This window comes from Oreochromis aureus, linkage group 2 (genome assembly GCF_013358895.1).
Source record: "Oreochromis aureus strain Israel breed Guangdong linkage group 2, ZZ_aureus, whole genome shotgun sequence".
Classification (NCBI taxonomy): domain Eukaryota; kingdom Metazoa; phylum Chordata; class Actinopteri; order Cichliformes; family Cichlidae; genus Oreochromis; species Oreochromis aureus.
Genome location: NC_052943.1, coordinates 5,873,899 through 5,897,054, shown reverse-complemented (window position 1 = coordinate 5,897,054; position 23,156 = coordinate 5,873,899). Strand labels below are relative to the sequence as shown.

The 23,156-nt window shown below is 40.6% G+C and overlaps 1 long non-coding RNA gene across 1 annotated transcript; it reads right to left on the bottom strand.

Moving 5' to 3' along the window:
* Positions 1 to 2,448: 2,448 nt before the first annotated feature.
* LOC120443595 lies at positions 2,449 to 16,822 on the bottom strand. Its single transcript, XR_005615515.1, has 3 exons — positions 16,691 to 16,822; positions 15,051 to 15,153; positions 2,449 to 3,773 (listed from the first exon to the last, which is right to left on the bottom strand). It is a non-coding gene; the product is annotated as an uncharacterized LOC120443595 (long non-coding RNA).
* Positions 16,823 to 23,156: the final 6,334 nt, after the last annotated feature.

Here is a 23,156-nt window from a genome sequence, read left to right as displayed (position 1 = left end):
CCTAATAAAATAGCTCTTGACTGTATGTGTACATAAACCACTCAGTAGTTTTCCACTTCGCCTCAGTGCATCTTAAATGAGCTTGGGTGCAGAGAAGGCTGTTTTATATATTTTTTAAATTGTATTTTTTGGGGTACAGGAACAAAATTGTGTTTACTGACAAACATTTTTGGTCCATGTACTGATTACTACTATAAAACTGTACATGCTTATTTATTGTTTAAGAACTAATACACTAAGTTTCAACATTTGCTAAGTTGCATTTGTACTATTTGTTGGACCATTATTATTTCGTTAAAAAAGGTTTCCAAACCATTTCTGTTATTCCCACTTTTTTAAACACTGCATTATTAAGAAACAAGCAAGTGTGATACCATATGCAACCCTGCACAGACACTCACTTAAAATCTATTTTAAGTGCTCTAGTGTGCAAACACACAGATAGCATATGTAAATGTTTTGGGTTAAGTGTGACCTAACGATATTTATTGGTGTAATAATATATGCATTCTATGTTTATTTGGCTCCTTGGCCCTTTAAAAGTGGTAACAATAGTGTCTTCTGTGCAAAAGCCGTTCATTCTATGTGCACAAGTGCAGTCTTGCAGCTCTACCAACGCTCTTTGAGGAAAAAGAAACATCAGCTGAACCAGGAGCCAGGAGGAGTGCTCATCAAGCAACCTGCTTTCCACCTCGTCTCCCCTGATGCTTGGTAACATGGAGATCTTGATTTTATAAGGCACTCGGTGTCATCACCAATAGATTAGGCAAAAGATTGCTTAAACTGGGCCACTGGCAAACTCGCAGCTCTCCTGAGCACTAGCCCTCTCTCAGTCAGTACCTTTTAATGAAGATCCTCCCATCCTAATAGAGTCCTCCTGCACTCCCATCAATTCGACCACTCTTAACCCCTCCTCCTTACCCCCCCCTACCCACACCCCCTGTCTCTCTCTTTTACTCCACTGTTTTAATTGCTTGAAGGTCATTGACAATAATGTGACAACTTATTAGGAACCCCATCTGATGCCTCCGATTTTATACCTCACTTTGCCACAGCGCTTGGTTTCCAGGCAATTACTGAGCATGCTATTTATTAATTTCACGGTTCACAGAGCATCACACGCTATAAATAGTGAAGGATGATAGCTCAGTCATTCACGATGTCGGTGGTTGTTATCGATTTTGAGGGAGATGCTGAGGTGGGATGCAGCCCTCATATTTTGGGCTTTAACCCTTGTGCGATGTTTCGGGTCTGTGGAACCAGTTAAAAAAGCATCTCAGTGAAGGAAACGAGGTTCCGTTAATTTTTTTTAGTGCCTTGACTCATTTTCTGTGAAGAACGCGTTAATTCAAAAGAACTTGCAACCTTATGAGAAATGCTCACATGCCCATAGGTGCACACACGTTTCAGGCATCACACATGCTCGAAACATGCTCCAGAGTAGCCACTGGGAAAAAAACAGACAAAAAAATACAAGACAAAAAAAACAAAGGATTTGGGATATGACAGGGTACCTGAACACAACACCACATGTGGTAACTTTTTACACTGTGCAAGTTGGGACGACAGCTCGTCAAGAGGAAGTTGATACTGGTAAGAGCCATATGAAAAATCAAGTCTGGGCTCCTGCTGTCACTCTTTTGTCACTGTCCTATTTTCCAAAGAATGGCAGAAACAGTGAGAGAATGCTTCTGCAGAGAATGCTGCACATGGATGAGAAAATAAGGTAGGGTATAAGAGAAAGAAATCATGGTGGACTACAATCACAACAAAAAAGAGATGTTTACAATTTCGACAAGGTGGAGAAAGGAGGAAAAAAAAGCTCTTCACACTGGATAGATTCAATCTGGGATATCACTGTGGTCAGGGTGTTGGTTGCCGTCATTGTGAAAAAGATTTAAGAAGCCAGTGCCCTTTCTGTCTAAATCACAGAATCGGCTACAGCATCTCAACACTGTGGCGCTTTTGCGTGTCTCTCCGTCATGACTGCATCTCTGTATATGAGAGAGAATTGCTATTAAAACTGTCCTCATCAGTCTGGGTTGCAGACAGTGGCAACAAAAGGGCCACTCTGAAATGTGTCAGCCCAGGAAGGCTAGAAATACAGTTGATAAATGCAATCCAGCAGAGTTAAGTGGCAGATATTAACCACAATTGCCGGCCCATATTACTTGTATTTGAGATAAAGTCGTCTCTGCTCAGTGAATATTCATTGTTATGTCTGTATTGTTTTCTACATCCAATAATTTGGGTATGATAGCCCCATAGGCGTTGGGTGGACAACGTGGGTTGGGAAATGCACAGGAAAAAACAATCAACAGTCCAGGGAGTGATATGTTTAATAACCCAGAACGTGCTTAAATGCCCATTTTTCCTGCTAAAATACATGCTTAAAAATGTCATGATAGTAATCACACAGAAAGAAAGCAAAACGTGTGCTGTGTGCCCTTTTTATTTCCACAGGAATCCATTTATCTACAAAGATAGCTGACATCCTCATACAAGTGTTATACAGTGCTAACAGTTCAAGTGCCAAGACCAATTATGTGTTGTTTCCTTGACGAAAGGAGCAGCTTTGCGGTTTGCCATGCTTTCCCAACATACCCTCTCCGTGCCAAAGTAATGTGTCTCTAAGTTGCGGGAGCCATTTAACCTGTCAAGGCAAGAGTTTCGGTGTCTGTTTGGAAACAATCCAATAAATTAGGCAGAGACGAATCGACAGCCAAGAAATCTGATACAGCTCTCTTTTGCTAAATTCACAAAATTGTCAGTCTAGCTGTTGAGTGTAGTGTAGATGCTGAGGAACATTCCAAACAGAAATACCCTTTGAGATAATCCCTTTTAAATTAGCGATACACGTAAACTGACATGTTTGTTTCCCCCCCCCATATATAGTCCTTAAATGCTCACTCTACACACCCTCCAGCCTCCTTTTCAAGTCTCACTTCACATGAGTGGCTCTCTTTTTTTTTTTTTTTTGCCCTAAGGTGCGAAAAAGCCAAGTGAACACGCACAAGACGTTGACCTTTAAAGTCAACAGCATAAATGTTGACACTGTCTTGTTATCATTACCGCGAGACAACAGAAAAACCACAAACGTCTCGCTATTCACAGTGACGTGCGGGTTCCATCACCGAAGCGTAGACACTAAAATCACCGCTGGGTGTTTGCAAATACGAATGAAAGAAAACTGGAAATCAAGCCAGTAAAAGCTTCGTAGTTGAAGGCATGTTTTCTATCAGGATACAGCTGCATGTTTTTATTATTACAGCACGCAGGACACGGTGCAGCTCGCAGATGTGTAAATCAAGACTACAAGCACTTAGTGTGTTGACAGTGTGTTGGGAGACACTTGTGCTTCAGAATCCCACTTTAATGGTTTTCCATATGAGGCCGTATATCTGCGGCGTTAAAGTCCTTGTCGAGGGCATGCGTGTGAGCTTTTCCGTGGGTTTTCATCACACAGCTTTAGTTGTAAAAGGCCTTCGTGCCAGAGGCTTCCCTGATTGAGAAGGCGGCTTCTTTTACGGTCCGAAGCGCTCTGAACTTTACGAGAGCGACAGAGGCCCTTCCGTCCTATGGCTCCCGGCTGAAATATCATGTTTGTTTATCTCTGGAGAGAATTTATTCTGCTGATTCATTGGCTGGCACTCCTGCAACGGCTGAAGGAATTCGATTTTCTCTTTATTTATTCGCTTCATTTTTCCTCCTGTGGAAGAGTAGTCTCTTGTGTGATACCACGGGAAAACTTCCTTCCTCCTTGCTCCGGTCCCCTGAGAAATGAGATTAGAGAGAGGAAGGGAAACGGGAGATAGAAGACAAGGGACATAATAGAGTTGTTATTCATTGTAATCTTGCTTCTCCTGTAGTTGCTTTTGAATTCACCTTCAAAATAGCCTATTATATTAAATAAATACGTCAATATAGCAATTCATCAGTGATCAAATTTGAATAAGAGAGCAGTTAAAAGGAACATTCTTAGGCTTTTTTGGAATATAACTGAATATATACTGTGCTCCACAAAAGGACACAAAAATAGCCATCTTTTTCTTGGCAGGAGTTGGAACACATAATTCAGATGTATTGTCCAATATATTACAATTACAGAGATGGTAACAAGCAAACCCCTACTACCATGAACATCTATTCCAACCTATTATGGAGGTTTACGATTTGAGACGGATATGACTTGATGTGGTTTAAAATTCATTAAAAATGACATTGAGAAATGATAAACCATGGGGTGTGCATATATGTGAGCTGACAAAACAGAAAAAAATGTAAAAAATAAAACTGTTCCTCCGACAGGTGCAGGTCAGCCACGCTGAATGGCTTCAGAGAGAAGTTAGTCTAACTGTGAAGTGGCTTACAGACCTGTGAAATAAAATAAGTCAAGGATAGTAAAGCAGGAGGCTTGCTGCGAGTTACAATGCAAACACATTTCAAACTCAGGCCTCTCTAAATCCCTCTGTCTGGACTCTGTTGACGACAGGATACCAAAGCATCCGGAATGTACAATCGATATCCCCCCGCCAATTTGTCTGAAATGGTTTGGTTCAGCAGAAGGACAAGCCCAAAGTGCTGGTGTCAGGGCTGCAGGGGAGAGCGCGACACACCTTTGCCATTTTCTCACTCTTCCTGCAGTTTTTCACGCATCCGATGTGCAATCAGCTTGACGTGTGACCACTTGGCATCATGTGTCACATGGACAGCCCTTAAACCGCGGGGAACAGACCCCTTGCACGACACGCTCCCGGGAAGCAAGAGAGGATAGACTTTACATGCAGGTCACATGGTCCCGGCATGTCTCCTGCCCTGGTTCAATTCCACCTGGAGTCACAAAGCACTGCATTATCGAGGAGGAGCCAAAGTAACACTTTATTTTTGTGCCAGAAAGAATAAGGTTTCTTTTTTTTCTCCCTCCACCCACACCCATAAGGTGATGCTGTTTTGTAGCACAGCTGAAATATGGCATCGCAAATCAGCTAAATAAAGAACAACATGCTTGTTCCGAATATAGCTGTCAGTTAAATATGTAATTTATGACATAGCTGGGTTTTTTCTTGCCCAGTAATTACAAAACTCTGAAAGACTCTAAAGCATTTTTTTTTTTTTTTTTTTGCAAAAAGAAGACTGGTGAAGAAGATAGTTAAGGCAGGTTGGGGAAGAATGCCAGGAGTGATTTATGACAGGAGGATGCCAGCAAAAGTGAAGGGGAAGGTTTACAAGATGGTAATATTTAGCTTTGTGATATAGGCTGAGGTGCCACTGTCTTTTTGTCTGTGGCACCGGGAGTGACAGCGAGGATTAGCAATGAGTATATCACAGGGACGGCGATATTTTGGTTACTTTAGGAACAAAGTAAGAAGGCGAGGGAGATGCAGGGGAAGCATCTGATCCACTGCACTGGCCCCCCCACACAGGAGCTTGCTGAAAAACAAAAAGATCCACACCGCCTGCTTTTGATGAAATATTTATGGCGTTAAATAATGATACAAGGTGATAGACATCAATGAGGGTTTTTGTTTTTCTCTGGAGGGAGCTCAGAATCTCCTTCCCTGAATGAAGCGAATGTCATGCTCTGTTTATTATGACAGAACAAACTGTTCACGACAGAGATGAGAGGAGCTGATTCTCCACAGTTGCCGCAGGTCTCTACGCAACTATTGATAATACTATATTCCTATTAATTTATCCCCATGTACTTCTTTGCCGGCAGTGCATCACCACCTCTGGTCAAGAATTACCGAAGCTCCATATGCTGTGTCATGTGGAAACACTTTAGCATCAGAATTTGTGCCGTCTTCCTGCTGGCTCCAGCAGGAATGCGACAGATTAATCAGCGTGTCCTCTGCAATTATTGGAGCAGTAGGGGTGATTGAAAATTTTGGCTCTCGGTCCAGAGCTTTCACAAAGTTGATGTGCTCCTCTGAACATATATATATTTTTTTTATAAAAAAAAGTAATTACAGCTCTTAAATGGTTTTTTTTTGCATCTACACGTCGTTAAGTAATATCTTGAATTTAAAACTGGTGAAATAACAGACGATATAATCGCAATACATGACGAAAAGTTTTGTTTGTGAATCGGTCAGGCGTCTGGGTTACAGGCTAGTCCTTTGCTAGGATGGATTCAGCAAAATGAAACAAATCTTCATTCATCTGTGCTCTCTCTTCTTTTTTGATCTTCATTTCATTGTAAATCCAGTGGCAGGAGATGCTGGTTATTTAATGTTCTATGAGCCAAGTACCTGTAGTTGGACTATAATTGTACCCCAGGGACAATTCCACTGTTTCAGCTAGGTAAACGTTTTGTGGCTGTAAGCCTATTGTGAATTATATCAAAGCAAATTAGATTAAACCAATTGGATTTTCATGGTAAATTACTCTTTACCCCTCAAATGACCCACTGAATGAGAGAACAGAGCCACAGGCTCAACTAAGTAACTGTAAACTACTATGTAACGCTGTTAGTTTTTATCAGCGGACATGAGAAGGAGAGACGGGACTATTTATTTTAAAGATGTGTTCACTTCAGCGGCCTCATTTACAAACAGATTTTAAAAAAGAGACCGTTTATGGTTCATGTAGAGGTGTTCTTGCAAAGCCGTCACGGTTTCTTGTGACGAATCCAACAGGACGGAAAGTTTATTTAGAGGAAAAATAAAGGGGGGGGGGACACTTTCTATTTGTTTTAGGATGAAAAAGTGGTTATAGATGCGCCACTTGATCAACAAGCAACATGAGAAAGTAATATGCCATGAAAGTGACTTTTCATTTGCTGGCAGCACACATAACCACATTACACGCTAAACACAAGAAAAGCAGAAGGACAAAATTAAGGGTTGTTTTCTCTGATGGCTGCCGATCTAATTTGCATGACTTTGCATAATATAGTCCATAAAGGCAACGATAGTGATAACGTGACAGGCAAATCATATTTTCCTTGATAGGGAGCCAACGTTAATTTTAACTTTTGATGCAGGGTATAAATAAAGTCCTCCCCGGTTTGGGACGGAGCACTCGTACGACAAAGGAAAAACAGAGATAAAGACAGCCTGACACCTTGGTTGAGTTGTGATCATATCTTTAGCACCTCTCTCTCAAGGTCTACTGATTGAATAACTGAAGTTAATAACGTCTGTTGCCATCAAGTCAGCCAGTGCAGTCTTTAATTTAGTGTCATTAACAAAATTAGAAACTGAGAATTTAACTGCAGTGAAAAGTGGATGGGTGATGAGATTCTTTCATTCTGTATAATAGCTGTGGCCCTGTTAGCATTTCATATGCAGTGACATTTTTGTTAAAATTAACACCTTCTCGCTGTTCACTGTATCCTATCTACATGTAAAAAGGGCTCTTACTTGTCCTACAATATTTGTACAATGTAAGCCAAGTTCGCTCTTTTCTGAAAAGCTGATCGTCCGCTCGTTTCGCTTGTTTAATTTCTTCCTCTTTATCGGTACGAGTCTATCTAAAACAGACAACACGGATGTGTGCATGAGATCAAGACCATTTGGTGTCTTGGTGAAAAACAGAAGACTAATTACCTCCTGAAATAATTTAATGTCAGCCCTGGTGTGGGCTCTCCTCAGCAGGACAGCTGAACAGGCCCAGCCCTCTGCTGGGAGATTCATCTCTGTCAGCTTAGATAAACCTGCTGGCCATCACAGCATTGGCACACACACACACCCTATTCCTGGACAGGCATGATGAAGCTGTCCTAGCTTGCCTCCACTTGAAAAAGACAGGAGCCGTAAATGAACACGAGGTTTCATTACAGCTCCCCTTTTAAACACTTTGGAGGTGCATCTGTGTGTGTGGTTTGTTTTTAATTTTTCCTTTTTGCAAATCACCTTCGTGCTTTTCAGGCATAACCGTCTGCCATCGCTCTCAGCATTGGTCCTCGGAGATGTCAGCTTCGGGTAAGTATGGATTTCCATGCTATGGTGCAATCTTTTTCAGTTCCCAGGTAGGTAACCAGTGGTGCTTGAGTGCAGTCCTAGGAACATCTAAGATATTTTGTAGAAAACTCACTGGGAATTTAAAAAAAAATGTTTATATCTGTAAAGAATTCAGATGCAAAAGCCTCTAAACGCCATCTCCACGAAAAAAGGAGACAACAATATCAAGTGAAAGCTCTTGGTGCATAGGATGCCATAATCAAACGCTTTTGCTTAAAACCCTGTGAAACCCTACACTGAGCCTTTTTCAAAATGAGAGCTGTAGGCAGAAACCTGCCACTTTCCTCTATCAGCAACAGCATTCACCAATGACATGAGAATCAGGTCATGTCTGTTATAATAATTTTGTTTCATGCCATACTTTGGAACTTAACTCAGTTGACATGCTGAGAGTACGCAAAGTCATTTATTCTTGGATGTTTTTCATTTATTTTGATAATCTTCTGTTTCTTGTTTATTCAGTTATTGTGTAGCAATAAAGTATGCTGTCATGTGGTGTGATTGTATGTGGTTGTGTCGGGTTGTTACTGTTAATCATTTTGTTTTGTGTTTCTTTTTAAACTCTGCTGTCACTGTTTGTGGTCTCCCCAGTTAAATCTTTTGTGATTTTGTAACTTTTATCTATGTCTTATCCAAAGTGGAGGACTTAGAGGTTTTACACACACACACACACACACACACACACACACACACACACACACACACACACACATATCAAAAAAAGGCACACTAGGACATAATGGGTTTGGCTGCAAAAGGCAATCGCATTTGTTAAAAATCAATTAATTTTTGACTTTTTGAAAATAAAAAATGTCTTCCTGAGACTAATTACCTTTTCAGTGCAATAAATATGAAAATACTGAAGCTGAATTTAGAAGCCTGATTTAAAAAATGCTTATTTAACCCCAAAATGTCAGATGGACATGGGGGTTTGTGCATCTGAACTTCAAGATCAGGCTTTCTTTTGTTCCTGTGCCATCTCTTAGTTATGCTTCTATAAGCTCAGGCTGTTGGAAGAGTTACCAAGATGCACTGATCACATCTCTAAACTCCCCCCTTTTTACTTTCATGCATTTATTTAGCACTATTTCATTTATTTAACTTTTGTATCTTTTCCCTTGGTTTGTGTTTAGTCTTGTTTGTCGTGCTTTGTCTCTATATGCTCCTTTTGGTTCTGCGGCAACCAGTGATCCAAACCTTCCTGTTTAAAGGGATTATATCTACCTATAGATACCTACCTGCACAGTGTATCTGCCACACAGGTGCCGTCCTTCATGTTGGCTGTGTCCTTGTGGTCCAGTCAAACTGCACCTTATGTGTCAGTCACAGTCCAGTGACAGATAGCCGCTTCAGATCAGCCATCCTTTGAACTCATATTGAAATATCCTTCCGATATTAGCATGCTTTTAAAATTGGAGGTGAAGTGCGCCTACACATCTTAGAACACAAACATGCACAAGGACATCAGTTCCTCATCGCTAGCATCATCTGACCTGCTCAGTGTTTCTCTTTGATCACTACCTTTTAGTCTAAAGCACATGTATTAAGTGGCTACGCTGCATTATTTAAGGCTAATAACTAAAAGGCACTGGGTTGCTGATTCATCCCTCTCACTTCAAGGACAAGCTTTTATGAGGTTTGAGACTATTTGATCTGAAGAAGGCAGAAACATAAAGTGAATTTTTTGTTGCACTTTTGTAATGAGATTTATATGCAAAGTCTAATTATGATGACAGTTTGACGAAATCTCTGAATAAAGCACAGTCAGTTTTTGCTTGCATATAAATCAGGCGCATAAAACATTTACAGGAAAAGAAGCTAGCTGTTGGCAATACAAGTTTTGGTTTTCTGGTGGAAGTGAAAACGCAAAAGAACAAACCTCGATGGTGCCTCGTTGACTGTTTGGTGAGAAACTGACACAAAGGGCAATAAGTAAAAATACAAACAAAAAAACAAGGTAAAGACTTCGGATTCTGTTTGTGATTGATGGCGCAAGAAATTCAGTCATGCAGATGTAGCAGCACTTTTAAAAAATATCGCTATCCATTCATTTGAGAGAATAGTATCTTGTTTTTTCTTTAACATCTCTCTCTTCCATTTAGTCTCTGGGTTTTTCACCCTTTTTGTGCATTTCTTAAAGGTCAGACGAACTACCTTGTCTCTGTACTCGCGCACTCTTTTGTCAAATGTAGAGACTTAGAAAACACAGAGCTTTGACATTGCGACCACAGTGTGGCTTTTTTTTTCTTTAAAGCTGTTCTTTCCTGCTGTCCTTGGAGCTTTCATAGTTTCTATCAAAAGTTTACTTTCTCAGACCACTTTACATGACATCTTAGTTTCGTATCTGCACTTTATGAATTTCGTCTTAGTGAGCTCTGACATAGCAGTTTTCAAGGATACACAAGCCTATTATATCAATATATTCCAGTCAACAAAGGTAATCATGTTTTTGTTTTCTTTTTTTTATTCCAGATCTGAATATTTCACAATTGCCTTTGGCTCAGCAGTTAGATCTCACAACATTATTTCCCCGGTGCGTGATTAAAAGTCTTTCATGGGATACTTGGAAGCAGGGCAGAGACAATAACCTGGATTGCATTTCATGACACAAATGAATTTACCCTTTCTTTTCCAGCAGAGGAAGAATGCCTCTCGCTCCGTGGCACGCTAGCACGTAGAGATATACAGGAAACGTGCCCCAAGACTCCATGCCATGAAATTGAATTCTTATACTGCGTGAATGAATGAAACAGATTCAAGCAGATGTCATTCAAATGCGAGAGGCCAGAATTTGAAATAACGCCCGGTGTCAAACACAGACCTATTCATCTACCCCGCACCTCTTCATCCTCTTTCTCTTCTCTCCACAATTCTGTCTCTCAGTCTTTTTTCTTTTTTTTTTTTTTACCAAAGAGTCCCTATTCCACAAATTAATCCCTTCATGAACAGCACACAGACGGCAGAAAGAGAGGAATTGAGAGGGTGAAGGATGATAGAATCCTAAGGCTTTAAGGCGAACAGTACTACAGTATCTAGGTGGTGTAGAATGAGCTCCATTATTGCTCTTGGGGCTCAAATTGAAAACATTACTGCTCCCATTCACAGTCCTCAGACACAGAGGATGGTCTTTATTTCCAATCTCAGTCTCCTTTCTGGTTGAGAGAGCACCCGCCCTGTGTGTGTGTGTGTGTGTGTGTGTGTGTGTGTGTGTGTGTGATAGAGAGAGCGAGAAAGATTGTGTGTTTTTGTCTTCACGACTGCATCTCAGTAAAGTCATCGCTGCCAGTGCTGGTCATATAGGTGACCTCTCCTCAGCCTTTCTCATTACCCTCCACCACCCACAGATGGAGATCTCAGTGCATTTTGAATACCCGCTTTAACGTCACTAAAGCTGTGACATTAGACGCGGGCGCTGCGGCGTTGACCTTGGGGAGCTAGGACAGCATCAGTATGCATTGTGTTTCCCTCAGAAGGACATGGTGCTATATAATAGCGGGTTGTAAATGAGTGAAATCACATGTTACTTTAAAAGACTTCGATAAATGAATAATTGAGTGTGGAGGTCTCATGTCTTTGGCTTTCAAGTTGCTTCACACCTTTTACTCTTTAAATAAAAGCGCTCTGAAACATGGTGTTTCAAAAACATGAACTTTGCATTTTCAATTTAAACAGAAAGCTGAAAATCTGTCTAATCTGAGAAAAGACTAATAAATCTTGAGGAAAATCTGGCATACTCTCTCTCCCTCCGTCTCTCTCTGAGGTGCAACACTTGCCAACCTGTCATTTTGCTCATTTCTGAAAGGCTGTTTAGCTAAAAACACTTCACTGGAAGTAGAAAGGTCACATCTCTCTCATCCTTCCTCCACCCTTGTTTCAACCCCCTCCCACCCCGCTTTTATACAGGGGAGGCTGCCAGATTGCTTTAGCCTTTTTAGCAGAGCTAGCTGACAGACAGACAAGGCGCTGACAAGGTCACTGTGAGGAAAAGCAGTCATGATGGAAATGCCAGCTTTAAGCAAATGCACCACCATGAAACCAGAATTTACAGCACAAACTTTTTAACTGATTCAATCAAAAACTAAATGCATCCGATGTATATTTAGTTATATGGAGCTCAAACTGTGTGTTGGTTATCTGTTTAGGAGTCCTGTTGGTGTCACCTCACAGTACTAGTACACCATTCATGATTACACAGTAAAAGGTGCTCTGTCTCTCACAGTCAGCAGTGGTCTGTTGTAGTGCATGATACTGTATCATGTATCACTGTAATATAATGTGAAAGTATTGCAGGGTAATGTGATTCCTTTTGTCGGGGTAATCCAAAAGTTATCGCTAGATAACAGGAAAAGTAATCCTAAAAGTATTTGCTCTTGATGTTTTCGTGTCTCAGTGGTTCCAAAATATCACTGTTAGGCTTTAGAGATATTATAACTCAACCAATATTATCAACCACAGTTAGGTAGTTCCCAATAAATGCACGAAGTCTGTATTAATAAGCTTAGTTGAAATGGGGTGAATGCCATTCCTTGAGCCACTTTTCATTTATTCATATTTTGCTTTGAAGAGGCCAGACATCTTCGTATATTTAAGTGGTCTGGAGCAAAAGTTCTTCAGGCCTTCTGAAGGTCTTTCAAAGCCTCTGTTTGGACATTAGCTGTTTTTTCAGTCCAGTCCTTTCACTTTTTCAGAGGAATTTTTTTTTTTGTTAGTTTTTTAGGCCTCTTAAAAACTGACCTATGAATATTTAAGCATAAGAAAGCACCTCAAGGGATGAACCAGTTTTGTGTCTATAATTCAATTCAAGTTTATTTATATAGCGCCAAATCACAACAAAAGTCGCCTCAAGGCGACTACATAACAGACATTTAGCAAAGCACCAATTTTAAATGGTATTTTTAGGCACTTTGTTACTAACAGCTTGTCACAAAAACACATCTTTTCTTCCCATTTCTTTGGCTCAATCTATGAAAAATGCCAACGATAACACAGTTTGACAGGCATAAAATAGCATTTTGCATCAACAAGGTGAATCCTAAAGAGCTATTAGCTATTTTAGAAAACTTGGTGTAACTCGGCATGGTGTGCAGTGAGGAAACTGGACAAGTGGAGGACAAAGGAATAAGTGGATGGCCGACTATTTACAGTGGTTGAACAGTTATCTGAAAGTCATGTCCTTAAGAAATAGCAAAAGAAATTCAGTTTACAAAGTCAGTCAAGACCTGACACAGGAGCTGAGAGATGCAGCTGGCCTTTCAATTGATCCATCCATACTGTTCACTGAACCCTTGCAGAAATGGCAATAAGCCATTCTGAAGGAAGGGAGAAAAAGCTGAGGTCAAATTACACAAGAACTCGACCGAAAATTAGTGGCAATATGTCTTCTGGAGTGATGAATCCAATTTGGAAGTTTGTGGTTCAATCAATATGCAATATGATTTGTTCCATCATGCAAAACCATGGTGGCAAGCATTCCCAATCCCAAACACTCAGCCAATACAGTCATGGTTTGGCCTCCACAATAGTAAAGCAGTGTGAGAACATCTTGAGAGATAACAGAAGTAAAGGCAGCCAACATCTAAACAAGAGCTTTGATTGTCCTTCAAGAAGCCTGGAGAACTTTTCCTGAAGACCACTTCAAGAAATGACAAGAAAGTTTAAGAGATTTCAGGCTGTTCGGAAGAATAAAGGTGGTCATACCAAAAAACTGACTTTAAAGCACCTTTGGATTGTTTACTGTATTATTTACTGTATATCTATGTATGTATACACATATTTAAATCAATTGCTAGTTCCCATTTCCCCATGAAGGAATTAGGGGTGGCTCAAGACTTTTACACAGTACTGTATCTTTGTGAATGGGGGTCACATTTTTATATATATATATATATATATATATATATATATATATATACATATATATGTATATGTTTGTTACTACAAATACTGTTGACAGTTATAAAATGTTTGCTTCTGATTTTAAGCAAGCATGCATCGAATTTTAAACTTTGTCATTTAGAGATACTTCTTGATACTTAGGACCTTGGAAAAGTTTGGTGGAGCCGCTATAGTTCACAGTTCAGATAACAGACTACTAAATGGCACCTCCATTAACTTTTAAAACTTGGATAACCCAAATATTTTTCTGTGACAGTTTCACTGCATTTGTCACTCTTCAGTCACAGATTTCTTGTCATAATTTGGAAATTCTTCATGCTTGTCTGGCAGTCAGTAGCCGAAAGAGGCACGTCCTTATTGGGCCCTAAAGCAAAAACACAGTTTGCGAAGGCTAAGCCCCGCCAAGTGACAGCTTAGATAGAAGTGCGCGCTCTGGAAGACAGGCTAATTGGGCTGAAAGGAAGATTTGCATTAAGAAATGGCAAAGGTGTTGTGCAGCCTAATCGCATTTAATCAGAGAAAGGGGAAAAAAGAGAGAAGAAGAGCATCTAAAACAAGATTAAATTATGCCGTTAAGAGTCTCTTTCACATCAGCAAAACGACCTCCATGCCATTTTTCCTTTTTTATTACACTGTTGAATTGAGACTGATTGTAAAAGTGTAGTTTGCTGTTCTTGAAAATAACCTTCAGTGCAATTGTACTCCGATCCAGAACTGTGTTTTATACTCAGCACAAACAAAATAAAGTGAATTACAGTAAATCAGTCAGTGCCTGAGACAAGTGAAGTTAGCGAAGGAGGGTTGTGGGGGGTGTATCATTTATGTGTTTTACAAAGTTACACTTCTCCTTGGAAGGGGAATGTTTCCCACAATGAAAAATGATGTTAACACCTATCTGTGGGCAATAGCTAAGAACCTTTGGAATGCTCTTAAGAGAGAGATTCTATTTTATTGCCCGGCTTTTTGGCTTCTCTGATGTTTCGGGGTTTAAGGCAACATCATTCACCACACAGCAGAGGTGTTAAAGGACTGAACAGATGTGCTGGCATTGTAAAAGAGGGCGAAAGCTGACAAAAAGATAGATGGCGAGATAAGAGGGGTGAAAGAGAATGATACAGTAAAGACAGAGAAAGACTGGAAAAAGACAGAGAATGAAAGATGAAGTGGCACAATGCCAGTCTATTGCCTTACCTTGTTATCTTCATCCCACTCTGTTCCAGATTTATCCACACTTCAGACAGGCATCAAATCCATCACAGCTTCCTGTGTTTTGTCCTCTGGCCAATACACACCACTGACAAACATCAAACAACATTAGTTGTTAAATACTTTGTAGTAACTTGTACTTGATTCATAATGTCATTAGGGGCTCCAAACAGGAAATCAATTCATGTAATCAACAGCTATCCTAGTGTGCTATCTCATCTTTCTCTGTGCTAAATGAGACTGAATTATTGTACTCAAACACGCTGGCAGAAATGTTTGGATTGATTTTTGAGGAAACCTTATGTATGATGCAACATACTGCTATCGATCAAAATCGCTGTTTTAGACATGTAAGGCAGACAAAACCATTAAAGTGAAATGTGTTGTTCATACAGGCTGCATTACAATAGTGGGTTTGCACACTGGTTTTATTAAGCACACTCTGCGGTTGTTATTTTTCAGTTGAACAATCCCCTTTCCCATAAACAAACTGAACTTGCTATACGCTGTCAGAGCCTCCACAGCCATTGTGGTGTGGCAATGCAAATAAACTGCGAATCTGTGACGTTCGCGAGTTCACATGCATTATTTGTAAGAAGGAGATGGAGCGTGGTGTTCATATATAGCCATGTCAGAGTGCATTAGAGAAAGTTTCACTCTCCCGCTGATGAAACATTCGTTTAGCCATGGAGTCGAGCCTGTTTTACTGTGAGGCAAATGCAGTGCTGCACAGGTTGAAAGATACAGTTGTTATGATCACGGGTGGAGCGCAGTGTTATGTAAGCTTTGCTGGTAGTCAGGATGTCTGTACCCAATGAAAAGAGCCTTAGGGGATCTGCTGCTTTTTTTTCCTTCCAGTATAACAGGAAGGTAAATTATTTAAACAATTTTTCCCCTATACATTGCCTGCCACATAAAATGGCCCAATATCCAGTTTCGGGTATGAAGAAGTGTCATTTCACTCTATTTGAACAGTTTAGGTCAGGCAGGTGGACAGAAAGACGAAAGGTAGCGCTCAAGCATCCGTCCTTTGGGACTCTTAATTAACAAGTGCTCTTTTTTCAGTTTCTGTTTTATAATTTTGGATTTTAATTTGAAATTTTGCTTATGGCATCAATTCCCAATTAAAAGCATGCAATGCTAAGCAATTGTGTTTTTTAGAATTCTGCTGAACCACACATGCTCGGCCCCCTTCTGCAACTCTCTTTGTCACAGTCAGCTATACTGATGCCATTCGAGTTCCCCGAGGAGCACTATCTTGTCTCTTCCCTGCTGTTACTCGTGACACACAGGTAGCAATAGCGTTTGCCCTAGCCTCATCTCTTTGTCACTGGTATGAAATTAAAAAAACTTATCAATGCTGCCAACCAAATGTAAGCAATAACCAATCAACATTAGCTTATAAAAAGCAAGACAGTCTAATTTAAAATGTAAAAGTCAACTCCGTTAGGCAAACAGAAAGAATTAGGTGATCATTAGTGTGAGCAAATATTTGGATATTGGAATAGTTCGCCATTGACCGTCTAAAGTCCTGCATGGCGACTTGTCCAGAATTTCCAGAAATCTAACAGATTGTTCTTTATTTCCACTGCTTACAGGCAATTATTAGATTATTATGAACTCACAAGCACACACTGTGATGAGAAGACAGTACACGCATCCAGTCGTGGTGTGTGGGCAAGTGTGGAAAGTGTCCGACGATGTGGGCGCTCCACGAGACACAAGTAGCAGCATGTCGCCCGTGTGTGAGTCTGACCTGCTGCGGAGAGAAAAACAACAGCCAGAGATGATGGAGTCAGTTTGTGCATGATGTCCCAATTAGTTTGGATAATTTGCACACCGCCACCTGACTGAACTATTACCACGCATTCAGAGAGTGCAAAAATGCAAATGCAAACTTAATTGCACATTTAAAGACAGCTTGTCAGCGTCAGTCAGTTATTTATATCATTTTTTTCCACCTTAAATATTGTAAGTTATTTTAATTTTCAATTAACCCTCATTTATCCTGTACAGTACTGAGTATTGTTTATGTCATATGTTTACAAAGGACAGGTTAAGAAAACAGAAAGGGCTGGCAGCACAGGGTAGGAGCTCTCTGAGCAACCCCCCCCCCCCCCGAGCTGTAAATTGCCTGTAGGTATGAATGGGAGTGCAAATGACCCAGCGTTTGTGTGTGCAACTCCTCTGCAACTGTCAATATTTTACAGAATGGATCCATGTTTGTCTTTGTGGGCTGCTGTTGCTGTTTAGGTTTATCTACATTTTTATTGTCATTTACCTCTGTACAGTCTTCAGCTGTTAACATCTACACATTACAGTTTGATTGACATGCCCTGCTCTTCATTTGGAAGCAAATGCTGAAAATACAACCGAGTCCTTAAAACTTCTATGAGCGAGAATTACTTTTTTTTTTTTTCAATCACCATAGGAAATAAATAATTACCTCAAGCTGGTCACATTATGTACTTGAATCAAAGCTCTAGTACTAGTTCCAGTACCAGAGGTGAGCATACACTCAACTTTCACACATATCCAGGTAATCATGGGAATGTACTTACATGCTCTGTGCACTATTTTGTTCCCTTGCCCGCTCACACTACTGGTCTGAAAGCTATTATATGCTTAGCCTTACTGCCACTGCTGTTACTGTTGCTGCCCAAATCCATTTTTGCATATACACTATATTTCCAAAAGTATTCACTTGTCTGCCTTACACATATATGAACTTAAGTGACATCCCATTCTTTTTTTCCCCTCTTTTTGTAATGAAAGGTTATGTTGGCCCACCCTTTGCAGCTATAACAGCTTCAACTATTCTAGGAAGGCTTTCTGCGAGGTTTAGGAGTGTTTATGGGAATTTTTGACCATTCTTCCAGAAGCGCATTTGTGGGGTCAGACACTGATGCTGGACGGGAACACGTGACTAGAAGTCTCCACTATAATTCATCCCATAGGTGTTCCACTTTGATTACAGGAGTCTGGCCAGTCAAGTTCTTCGACACCAAACTCGCTTATCCGTTGAAACAGGAAATGGCCATCTCTGAACTGTTCCCACAAATTGTCCCCTAATTTTGAAATTGTCCAAAAGTGAATGCTGAATAAATCCCCCTAAATCCACCTCACTCACTTCTCAGTCAAACCCTTCTCCTGGCAACTGATTAAGTCCAGCGATGATATTCTTTACATCACTGCATCTGACGCTTTGAATTGTGCATCATCTTCCATCTTCCACCTCAGAGATCTGAGCTGAGCTTGACAAAAGGAGCAAGGTTTCCACATGAGGAATGTGGTGAGGCAAACATTTACAGCTGTCAGCCCTTTCAGTCTTGCTATTTCCATTGCATTTTAGGATCTCATAAGATGATGTAAAGTTTTATAACAGCTCTGACCATGTTATAAATTCTCAGAATGGAGTTTTTAATATAACCACGGACAATAGAGGTGATTTCTCTGTGATTTCTTGTATTTTGCTGATCTGTACTAACTTGAAATGCCTGTATTTAAACGTGGAAAGGCAAAGATAGCTGTAAACTAACTAGTGACCTTATGTCTGAGAAGCACCAACTCTAACTACATGTAATGGTTTAACATTATTAGGGCATCTCAGTGAGTGATAAATCCCCCACCTAGGTGTCACTTTTATCTGTCGCCGAGCTCTTCAAGGTTATCTCAAACACGCGACACAAAGTACTCCCACCCAGCAAAAGTGAAGAAGCAGAAAAAAAACCTAAAGCATCAGTCACCAATTCTATTTCCCAGCTCGGGGAGGTGGTACAGCCGGAGGGGAGGAACAGTGACTTACACACCTCCACTTAGCCCCAGCTGAGGGCCCCCCACCACCCCTGAGATAGAGTTACCACAGGGGGGCACTTGGAGGCTAAACGCCCTTCTTCAGCAGGCCCCTCAGGGCCCCATTGTACATTCGTCCCTCAGTGGGAGCCCTTGCCACTGCAATCTCCAGCCAATCATCTTCCCCAGAGACAGTCTCATTTGTGTAGACCCTGAGTGAACTTTATGTGGATGTGTAGCAAAATTCACAAGCCAAGGACTTGTTCAATAGAGGCTGGTACATTTGATATCTGAAGAAAGGTGTGATATCCTACAGTGTGTCACGGCTTTGAACAGGAATGAAAGGCGAAGGCCTTAATATTAAATTGCTGCGGGCTTGTTAGTTGGTTTAACATCATCAACTGAGTCACATTAAGTGTGCCATTTCAGGTCAGTGATTTACTGCCTCTAACTTATGACTATTCCCTGCTGTTTGTCATTACATGAGGGATTTATCAGTGACAACATGGGTGAATAGTGGCAAAGCATTGCCTTTCTTAAGGGAACACGACTTTGTGAAGGAATTTGGCATCAGACCATAGGTTTGCTTTTTGAAAAGGGATCTGACCCTGCAGGCTGTGCACCCTGTGGCCTCCAGCAAAAGGGCAAATCTGTGTGGCTTTCCTCAGAGATAGAGTCCTGAGGCAGGGGATGGATCAGGCCTATCCCCTGTCTCCCCTGTGCTGGCTAAATCTAGTGATAACACTGGTGTGAGCTAACATGTGGTGTTCATCCTCCCAAGTCCAAGACAGGACAGCAGCTCCACAAAGCGTAATAAGCCAATAAACCAGCTTTCCTTTTCTATTCAGCATCCTTATCATAACCTGATGGGTGGAAAAACTAAAGTGAACCAGTGGCAATTGCTAAATTTACCAAATGTGATATAATTCCAGTGGACCGTGGCTGCTTTTCTTTTATATAGTTATGCAGTTCAAAGAATCCAACTTGATAGAGTTGAAGGATGGATGAAAAGTTCAACTATGTCACTTCTTTATTCCGTCGGTGCTTTTGTTTTGATATAAGCCTCAAACTTCTGCCGTAGCTCAATTGAACACTATATTCCAGAGGGGCTTAGCTGTTTCATCTCCCTTCTGTCTAGTTTTCCCAGACTGTAGGGTCTCTGTCTATCAAACACTATGTTGTACATATGTGGATGTGGACACAAAAGGATAATTCTGACAGTGTCACTGCAAGACTGCTCCCTTGTGGACTGAGACAACTAAGTATGTTACTATGGGCCGTGGCAGTTACTGTCGTTCCCTGGAAATCCTTTTGTCTTTTTGACTATCTTTTCATCCCACTGCAACAAAAAACCCATCATTTTTAACACTGAACTTGTTCTTTAAAAAAAAAAAAGTCCCGCAGGCCTTGCGATGATTCAGATTTTATTTTGGCTTCCAGCAGCTTTAAAAGAGATAACTTAGATGCTTTTATTTTGTTTTGCCTTATAACTGTCCTACTTTGATTTTTTTTGTGTTCCTGTGTTAAAAAAAAGAAGAAGGAAAAAGATTTTTTGGAAAAAAACCCACAAAGATATTCATTGTTCGGAGCAAGGTTCCTGTGAGTTGACCTCCAGTGTTTTCCCAGACTGAGCCTAACACATAACTCACTACCTTCACCTTTTTTCCCATTTATTTATTTGGTTGACAGTTGACTTATAGTCATTAAAATACTGTTATAAAATACAGCCACTTAACTTTATTAAATGCACTATATTAAATATTAATATCATGTAAATATGACTTCTCTTTAACTAATTTTAAAACCTCAATATGGACTTAATAATGTTACAGGAAATATGGGGTTTTCCCTAATGAGGCAGCCCTGACGGCACTAATATTTTTCAGTACATTTCAGTTTTATTTATATAGCATCAAATCACAACAACAGTTGCCCCAAGGGGCTTTTATATTATTATATTATATTATATTGTAAATATAAGGACCTACAATAATAGAGAGAAAATCTCAACAATCAGACGCCTCCCTACGAACAAGCACCTGACGACAGTGGGAAGGAAAACTCCCGCATAACCAGGATCAGGGAGAGGTGGCCATCTGCCATGACCAGTTGTGAGTGGTGGGACGAAGGCAGGACAAAAGACATGCTGTGGAAGAGAGCGAGAGATTAATAATAACTAATGATTAAAGTGGTGTATAAGCGCTTTTTCCACTACTACCAACTTGGCTTAAATCGACTCAGTTTTTAGGGTTTTCCATTAGGTAACAGTACCTGGTACCAGGTACTTTTTTATTACTTAGCTGGTGTTCCAAGCGAGCTAAGTCAATCCAAAAAATGTGTCACTCTACAAACTCTACGACACAAACTACACCTTTCTTGGCTGCTACCTCAAAGCACATTGTGCGCTGTTGATCTTGCGTGTTCCACAATAACATTTAGTATTTAGTATCTACTGTTATTTACTGTTAGTAGTTTATTGTGATGGTGTTGTGTTTATTATGTTGCTCTCTTTTTGTTTGTTTTCTCTTCTGTTTTTTCTTCTCTCGACAGGTGATCCAGGTGATTTTTTTTCTTCTCCCCTTTCTCACAATCTCTTCTCCCATCTGTTTTTCTTTCTCTCTCTCTCTTTCTTTCATTCTTTCTTTCTCCCTGTCCTATCCCCCAGTCATGTCTGTCCGATGTGTAACAACCGAAAATCAAATCAAATAAATACATAATAATAATAAAGGTCAATCAAATGGACCAATATGGCAAAGCCATGATGGTAAAGTAAATCTGCTAGGCATCTTTCTTGGCCTTCAGACAATAATTCTGATGGCTAAAGATCCAAACGGGACAGGCAACAAAAAAAAAAAAACATGTCACTCTAAAATGTGTCACACAAAAAAGGTATCACTCTACAAGTCATGACAGTGACTCCTTCACAAAAATCAAAACCACAATTTTTGAAACCTGGCAATGAGGGAAATGGCTGCTCAAAAGTGAACACCACAGTCCCTGAGTCTGACAAAAAACATAGATCAAGCAGCAGGTATACCATTGCCTTGACTTCATCCATTGTTTTGTTGTGTTGCATACGAATGTCGCAACAGGTCTTTCGGCCGGGTTCCTATAACGACTCTAAGTAACATTAGGCAGTACTCAATTGTAATGGAAAACAACTAAAACTGAGTAGAGCAGAGTCGAGTCGAGTCGAGCTGGGAAGGTACTAGTGGAAAAGAAGCTATGATGAGTGAGAAGAGATGAGCGTGTAAATTGCCCCCCCCCCGTTTGCAGTAACTAAGAAAGGATTCAAGGTCACCTGATCCAGCCCTAAATATACACCTTATAAAAAAGGAAAGTTTTAAGCCTAATCTTGAAATTAGAGAGGGTGTCTGTCTCTAGGAACCACAGGTAAACCAGCAGTCTGAGAATGAAGCGCTCCACTGGGGTGATATGGTACTATGAGGTCTTTAAGATAAGATGAGGGCTAATTATTCAGCATTTTGTTTGCGAGAAGCAGGATTTTAAATTCGATTCTGGATTTAACAGGGAGCCAGTGAAGAGAAGCCAATATAGAAGAAATACACTCTCTTTCTAGTCCCTGCCGGTGACCTGCCTGTTTGCTGCCTTTTCCAAATATAAAACAAAACACTTACACGTACAGTGGCTACGGACCATAAATCTAGTGTTTCTGACAGACTGAACAATCCTTAGGGTACATGTGTACAAATAGGTTATGAGAGCCCTAGTTATCAGCTCTACAATATTTGCAAAGATAAGCACTGTGCCGACTAGCTGCAGGCCTGATTTGGTGTAAAAGGTTAGCAAAGTCATTGAGCTGCAGCCCGTGCGATGTTGCCGCTGCAGCATCCATCTTTGTGAGAGTAATGTGAGTGCTGTGACATTCTCCTAGTTTTAGTGAGGGCACGGAGAAAGATCTGTCAGCATGACGCAGATTGGTTGCTAGATGCCAAAGGTGGGAGGCTGTAGACGTGTGGCTCTGCGCTCAGTGCCTCTAATTTACATAAAGTAGTTTGTATTCCAAAGTGGTTTGTAAAAAGATGTGCAAGCAAGAAATCTGTGTGCAAGCTACTGTACGGTAACCAATTATATACAAGAAAGCATTTGAAATCCCCTGGCCTATTACAAATCTCTCTCTGTGTCTCCCCTGCTCACCAGAAACAGATGTCCAAGTGACCTGCCTCCATTAACCAGAGCTCCTCCAGAGTATAACTCAGCACCGCTCCAGACCCTGCCCAGCCTCCAGACAGCAGAACCAGCCCACCATCATCGCCATCCCTCTGCCCAGATGTGACG